The 8,111-nt window shown below is 38.9% G+C and overlaps 1 long non-coding RNA gene across 1 annotated transcript; it reads left to right on the top strand.

Annotated features, from left to right (window-relative positions):
* Nucleotides 1-239: 239 nt before the first annotated feature.
* On the top strand, nt 240-6,741 carry LOC142164373 (uncharacterized). The gene is made up of 2 exons (XR_012695152.1): nt 240-924; nt 6,574-6,741. It is a non-coding gene; the product is annotated as an uncharacterized LOC142164373 (long non-coding RNA).
* The last annotated feature ends 1,370 nt before the right edge of the window (nt 6,742-8,111 follow it).

Below are 8,111 nucleotides of genomic sequence, written 5' to 3'. Positions count from 1 at the left end.
ATGTATTGAGCTTGGCGCAGTGTTGATGCAGGATGGTAGGGTGATTGCCTACATATCTTGGTAGTTGAATGTTCATGAGAATAATTACCCTATGCATGACTTAGAGTTGGTGGTCATTATTCATGCATTGAAGATTTGGAGGCACTATCTGTGAGCACCTAATTTTTTACCGTGCTTGAATTTTTTCCTACTCATCTCACCAATGCCTCACTTCCCACTTTCCCCACTCATCTCCCCAATACCTAACTTCCACTTCCCTCACTTACTTCCCACTTCTCACACTCCCACTTTCACCACCCATGTCCCCCGCTCACATTTTCTTCCCTCCAAACACACACAGACACACAAGAAAAAGGGGGAGATCGTGGGAAGGCAAAATAAAAGGGCCACCAAATAGGCGAGCAAAGGAGGGAGAGAACAGAAAAAAGCAGTAGCCCTTTCTTCTTCAATTAGGAAAAATTGTCCTCCAAAGCTAGCCATGGAAACACAGCCAAAAGCTTCACAAAAAACAGCATAAACATTATCCCAAACACACCCAAAATCCAACCCCAAAACACCTCAAATCAGCTCCAAAATCAACACCAAATCCAGCTGAAAAGCCTCCCAAAAATTAGCTTTAAAACCCAGCAAAAACACGCTATGTTTTCCAGCCAAAAACTCAGCAAAATCAGCCATGCAAACCAACTGAAAACTAGTCCGAAATCAGATCCAAAACCTCCCCAAAAACTATCTGAAATAACCCAAAACGCATCTAGACAAAGTGGATTCAAATTTTTCAGTCAGTGTTGAGATCGCTTGTCGAGTCTTCGATTCGGATTAGCTCCAAGTTTCCGTCTTTGCTCTTCTAAACAAATTGTTATTGTTGTACTAAAGCTTGGTTTGGAAGTTGTTTATTAATATATGAAATGCTCTACTCTATTGAAGGTCCAATTCTAAACTTTCTTCTGCATTTTTAATTCCTTGATTTGTTCCTGTTGATGTTCGAATGTGAAGCTCTTGCGTGAAATGTACCTCGTAGCTCTTATTTAGTTAAATTAATTTTTTTTCTGGTTTTTATATTAAGTAAGAAAGATGAACCTATAGGTGGGTTAGAGTGAATTTGTTTAATAGCCTAAATTAAGCTGCTTTGAGAGTTAGTATTTAGTCCACTTCCAACTTTTCTTTTCATTGTTATTGACCTTGTAGGCCTATAGATTTTCTTAAAGTGATTACGTAAGATTATGGTGTTGCTTTATTTTCTTCATCATATTGTTAATAATTTATTAATATTTATTTATTGAAGCAAGGTCACAAAATAGATTTAAAATGAAATATAGCATTTCTAGGTAAACACAACTGGATTCGAGCTATGGGTTCAACGCATTGAAATCAATTAATTGGTAATAAATGGGCATCGAGATTGCTAGACATAGTGTTAAAGAATTGGTTTGGGCTAAAGTTTATCCTGAAAATAGTTTGACTGTAGGAATAGTTGGAACTAATTGGACCAAACAATATTTAGAAATAAAGTGTATTTGAGTTTTAGTTTTCTTTTAAATATTTATTGGTAGCCTAATAATTAGATCGTACTATATTTTTCACAACTATTCCATAACTCTCGGCCTCACAATACAATAATCTCAAAGTAGAAAAATAATTCAATCGTAGTTTGCTTTAGGCGCGATTAATAAATTATCGTGACCATGGGTACGGTTCTCGTGGCATGGTCGTGATATATAAATCCCAACTCAAGTGCGCGTTTCACGCGACTTGACCCCAACTTCAAATAATTAAGATAAATATGTCGTGAATCACGGGTATGTTTCACGAGGCGTGATTTGCGGTGTGTACAAAAATAACAAGCGCGCGACATCGCGACTTGTTTAAATAAATTCTATAATTATTTAAAATAATTAAAGTGGTACATAAGCGGTAATGCATAAAAGTCTCTAAAACATATAATAATTCAGATAATTAAGCCAAATATTAATTGTTAAGCGACCGTGCTAAAGCCACGAAACTCGGGAATGCCTCACACCTTCTCCCGAGTTAACAGAATTCTTTACTCGATCTTCTGTGTTCGCAGACCATAAATAGAGTTAATTTCCTCGATTTGGGATCTTAAAATAAACCAGTGACATGGGACACCATAATAATTAACTCAAGTGGCGACTCTAATTAAATAAATAATATTATTTCGAATATTTTCACTTTAATTAGAAAAACTCCCCTATCCCTCGGGAAAAAGGAGGTGTGACACTATCTGTATGGTGTATATTGTGAGGTCTATACCGACAATCATAGTCTCCAGCGCCTGTTCAAACAGAAAGACCTTAATTTGAGACTGTGGAGGTGGTTAGAGTTGCTGAAAGAATATGATATCACTATATTATATCATCCGAGGAAGGCCAATGTGGTGGCCGATGCATTAAGTAGGAAGGCGGAAAGTATGGACAGTTTGTCATATTTACTGATAGCAGAGAGGCCACTAGCCATGGATGTTCAGGCCTTGGCCAATTAGTTTGTGAGAATGGATGTCTCGGAGCCTAATCGTGTTCTTGCTTGCGTTGTGTCTCAGTCATCGTTGTTGGAGCGTATCAAGTTTCACCAGTTTGATGATCCTCACTTGTTGGTGTTGAAGGACACGGTGCATCGGGGTGGTGCTAAGGAGGTTGTGATTGATGATGATGGTATTATGCAGCTTAAAGGCCGGATTTGTGTTCTAAATGTTGATGGGTTAAGAGATTTAATACTTGAGAAGGCTCACAATTCGCGCTATTCCATTCATCCAGGTGTCACGAAGATATACCATGACTTGAAACAGCACTATTGGTAGGGAGAATGAAGAAAGATATCGTTGCTTATGCCTCTCGGTGTTTGAATTATCAACAGGTGGAAAAATAACATCATAAACCAGGAGGGTTGATTCAAAGGCTGAAGATACCGGAGTGGAAGTGGGAACGTATCACCATGGATTTCATTGTCGGACTCCCACGGACTTTGAAGAAATATGACGCAGTTTGGCTTATTATGGACCGGTTGACTAAGTCCGCACTCTTCATTCCGGTAGCGACTTCCTATTCTTCAGAGCGTTTGGCTCAAATCTACATTCGGGAGATCATCCGCTTGCATGGCGTGCCCGTTTACATATTTTTGACTGAGGCACGCAGTTCACATCACAGTTTTGGTGAGTATTGCAGCGAGGGTTGAGCACACGGGTTGAGTTGAGTATAGAATTCCATCCTCATATGGACGGATAGTCTGAGCGCACTATTCAGATCTTGGAGGACATGTTACGTGCATGTGTTCGCCTACAACAACAATAGTAGTGTTCGCCTACAACAACAACTTTTAGTTGAATATTCAAATAGCTCCTTATGAGGCCTTGTTTGGGAGGAGATGTCATTCTGCGGTTGGTTGGTTTGAGCCTGGGGAGGCTAGATTGTTAGGAACTGATTTAGTTCGTGATGCTATGGAGAAGGTTAAGGTTATTCAGGAGCGACTTCGTACAGCGCAGTCCAGATAGAAGAGTTATGCTAATAGGAAGGTTCGTGATGTTGCATATATGGTGGGTGAGAAGTTTTTTCTCATAGTATCGCTCATGAAGGGTGTGATGAGGTTCGGGAAGAAGGGCAAGTTGAGCCCTCAGTATATTGGCCCTTTTAAGGTGCTTGAGAGGATTGGGGAAGTGGCCTACAAACTTACATTACCACCTAGTCTATCGGCATTCACCCAGTATTTCATGTTTTTATACTCCGAAAGTTTTATGGTGATCATCACATGTTTTGGACTTCAGCACAGTACAGCTAGATGGGGACTTGACTTATGATATGAAATCGGTGGCTATTTTGGATTGGCAGGTTTGAAAGTTGAGATCAAAGAATATTGCATCAGTGAAAGTTCAATGAAGAGATCAGCCAATTGAGGAGGCTACTTGGAAGACCGGGCGGGAGATGCGGAGAATTTATCCTCACCTATTTGAGACTCCAAGTATGATTCTAGACCCGTTCAAGGACAAACGTTTGTTTAAGAGGGGAGAATGTAACGACGTGGCTGATTGTTTTTTGTATTGTAGCCCCATTACCCTATTTATTGCCTTCTTTTATACTTATTTGTGGTTATGTGACTTTTCGGGGTGGTTGGACTAGTTTCGGGGAAGTTTCAGAGTGAATTGGGACACTTATTCCAAAGGTTGGAAGCTTAAGTTGAAAAAGTTGACCGAAATTTAACCTTTGTATAGATGATTTCGGAATGGAGTTTTGATGGTTCCTATAGCTTCATATGGTGATTTTGGACTTCAACGTTTGTCCGGATATTGATTTGGAGGTTCGTGGGTTGGTTTGAGGCTTTTGGCAAAAGTTGGAAAGTTGAAGGTTTGGAAGGTTGAGAGGTTTGACCGAGAGTTAACTGTATTGATATCAGGTTCAGATTTCGGTTCCGAGAGTTGGAATATGTCAGTTGTGTCATTTTGGACATTCATGCAAAAGTTGAGGTTATTCGGAGTTTATTTGATATAGTTCGGCATTGGTTTTAGAAGTTGGAAGTTTATAAGTTTTATTATTCTTGAATTGATATGTGATTCATGGTTTCGGTATTGTTTGGTGTGATTTGAGGCTCCGAATAAGTTCGTATTGTATTTTCGGACTTGTTGGTGTATTTGGATGGGGTCCCCGGGGGACCCGGGAGCGTTTCGGATGGTTGTCGGATGATGTTTTGGACTTGAGGAACTGCTGAATCTGTGATTCTGGTTTCCTTCTTCGCGATCGTGAATATAGGGTCACGATCGCGTAGAGTAATTTCAGGCATGTGAGTCTTTGTTCTTCGCGTTCGTGAGGAGTTAGATGCGTTCGTGAAGCCTTGGGGGTTTTTGTTCATCGCAAACGCAGGTGATCAGACGTGTTCGCTTAGAAGTAATGGAGGGCCTAAGTATGTCACGCGTTTGTTCATCGCGATCACGTGGTTAGGTCTGCAATCGCGTAGCTTTTGAGTGTTGGGCATCGTGTTCGAGAAAGAGGATTGAGCAGTGGGTGATTTTTGTTCTTTGCGATCGTGAGGGACTTTCCGCGATCGCGAAGAGTAATGACTGGATAGACTGTTATAATCCCATTTCGAGGGTTTGAGTTATTATATCATATTTTGTGTTGTCGAGCTCGGTTTTGGGCGATTTTGGATGGAATTTTCACGTCTTGGATCGGAGTAAGTATTTTTTACTCGGATTTGTTCATTTATCATGATTCCATACTTGTTCATTAATTTGGTGATTTGAAGTAGAGAAAACGGGGATTTTGTAGAAATCTTTCTAAAATAAATTTTGGGGATTTGAAGGTCGATTTGGAGTCGAAATTAGATGATTTTGGTAACGTTGGACTCGTGCAAGCCCAGGGGTGACCTTTTGATTTTGATAAAGAACGAAGCTTTATTATTTGAAGTTATTTCCTACGACATTGTTTGTTGATATTAAGTTTTTGTGGTTAGATTCTGGTAATTCGGAGGCCGATGCTCGTGGGTAGGGCTTTTTGGAGTACTAATTTGCGTATTTTGAGGTAAGTAACACATCTAAACTTCAATTTGAGGGCATTTAATCCTAAGAACTACATTATATGAAAGATATTAGGATAACGTGCACGCTAGGTGACAGGCGTGTGTACGTACACCGGTGTGTTCATGGTTTGGGGAGGCCTTTAGGCCATTATCGGGTTTGTTTTGCTATCATACTTTGTTATAACCGCATTTTCCCCACTTTTTTATTATTTGAGTTGTAATTCATGTTACACATCATGTCTAGGCTAAGCTTTATTTGTTTGAGACTTGATAGGGTCATTTTCTTGTTGTTTCTGAGCTATTTGCCTTAATTGTACACATGTTCTCAGTCATGATGCCATATCCATGTATGAAATCTCTGTCTCAGTACTTCTTATTTGATTCCTCACATGTTGTTGATGCCTCCTATGTGTAATATTGTTGAAATGAGTATCGTGAGATGTATTTATCTGATACTTGAACGGTAAATGACTGAGTTTGGGCCATAGAGTCGGTTTGGTACTGATTTTGAGGTGACGTGTACATCAGGCCCATATTGGGCTAAGTATTTTTGTTTTGGGGCAACGCGTGCACTAGGCCTCACTATTAAGCTAAATGATTATGATTAAATGGGCAGGATCCGTCACTCCAGAGTCAGACATATCGGCAGTGAGCACAGACACAGTGTTTTATATACGTGCTTGTGCTAAGTGTAAATAATTGATGGATCCATTGTGATACTGTTGATTGACATGTATACTCAATATGTAGGCATAGAGATATACTTTCCTCATGCTAATTGTTAATTAAAATTTTTTATCTGTGTTGGGCTTTAATTGTTATACTTGAAAGCATGCCTAAATTTCCTATAATGTGAACAAGTTGAACACAATATGATTGAGCTACCTATTCTACTGTTTTCCCTTTATATTTTAAATTATTACTGGTTATCCATATTGGCATATGACTATTATTTCTGAGCTCGTCACTACATTGAGCCCAAGGTTAGTGTTGTTACTTATTGAGTACATGGGGTCGGTTGTACTCATACTACACTTTACACTTTGTGTGTAGATCCAGGTGCATCTGGCCGAGGCGATTTTCAGAGTTGAGTGGCTATTAGCTGTTAGGAGACTACGAGGTAGCTGTTATGTCGTTCGCAGTCCTTGAAGTTCTCTTTCAGTTATTTCTATATTTATTGTTCTATTGTTCAGACAGTTATATTAGAGGATTTTTCTTGTATCTTGTTATTTAGTAGGGTTCGTGTACTCGTCGACACTAGATTTTGAGGATGGCTGTAGCCGTATTTCAGTTATCTTAATTAGAAAATTCATGATAATTTTCCACTGTTGAGTTGTTAGACCATGTTTAATCGATTTTATTGCTATTACATGACTATTAGCTTACCTAGCGGGTTGGGATTAGGTGCCATCACGACTAGTGGATTTTGGATCGTGACACTAAGTTTAGTCACTCAACAGCCTATAATCAAACTGATTTTAGCTACTCATTATAAACTAATTGTTTAGTCTAGAACAAAAGATTGTCACTCAAGAACTCTTACAAATAACTTTCAGTAAAATATTTTCTTCGATCTTCCATGGAAGTAGAATTTATTTCCATGAGTACTTCCTTAAATCTTGACCGAAGGTCAACTCATAAAGATCTGCTAAAATTTTCTGACGTGATCGCGTGGCTGACAGGTCAGCGTAGTATAAATAAGTGATTGTCAGACACGAAAGTGAATCCCATTCTCACTAGAACTCTGAGCTGTACAGGAACCACTAGTAGACTCAAGGTTTGAGTCTTAGCAGGTGACATGTTTGTTTATCATCAAAACCAAATTTCCAACACGTTCGAACCAAGCAGCAACAAATTTTAAAGTAAACAAATTATTTACCCGTAAAATGGTATAGTTGAATTTATACGTAATTTATAAACAAGTGAATTAATTTGATCCTGAAATAATAGATGAATTAGACGAAAATATAATACTTAGCCTTGAGATGGAGATAAAATAGTAATTCTGGAGCAAGGTTTCCGGACACGACAACAATGATATCAATAAATAAGAAGATAGAATTATATTGAGTTTTGAATAGAGTGTAGCGTATGTTTTCCAGAAAATTTGTGTCCTTTATAACGATAATATAGCTCACTATTTATAGCTACACCTAGGGAACAAGGTCCTAGGATCAAGCCCCTCTTTAATGTCAATTATGATGGTCATTGAAGAATGTGTAACGGCAGGCAGTGAATGACATATTCCTTGCAACGGGCTGCGCACTTAATGCTGTAGAATATCCTCATTAAATGCTACCGGGTGGTAGGCATTTACTTCATCTTTATGAGTATTATTTTTTCTGGTGACAGACGGGATTGTTGCCTTCGGATTCAACTATCTTCTGTCTCCAGCTCCACGTGTCACTTCCTCATGTGATCATTTATTATAAACATATTTTACACTATATATATAGTCCCCCTACTTTCTGGTGGCATAACTTTGTGTCATCGGGAAGTTGGTAGAAACATCCCCTTTGGCGGAAAATTCACTAACCCTCTCTGAAAAGTTTCTGATGGTTTAGTAGACGCACATCTCTCCGCATTTAATG

Source organism: Nicotiana tabacum, chromosome 9 (assembly GCF_000715075.1).
Source record: "Nicotiana tabacum cultivar K326 chromosome 9, ASM71507v2, whole genome shotgun sequence".
In the NCBI taxonomy this organism is placed as follows: Eukaryota; Viridiplantae; Streptophyta; class Magnoliopsida; order Solanales; family Solanaceae; genus Nicotiana; species Nicotiana tabacum.
This window is presented reverse-complemented; position numbering and strand designations above follow the sequence as displayed.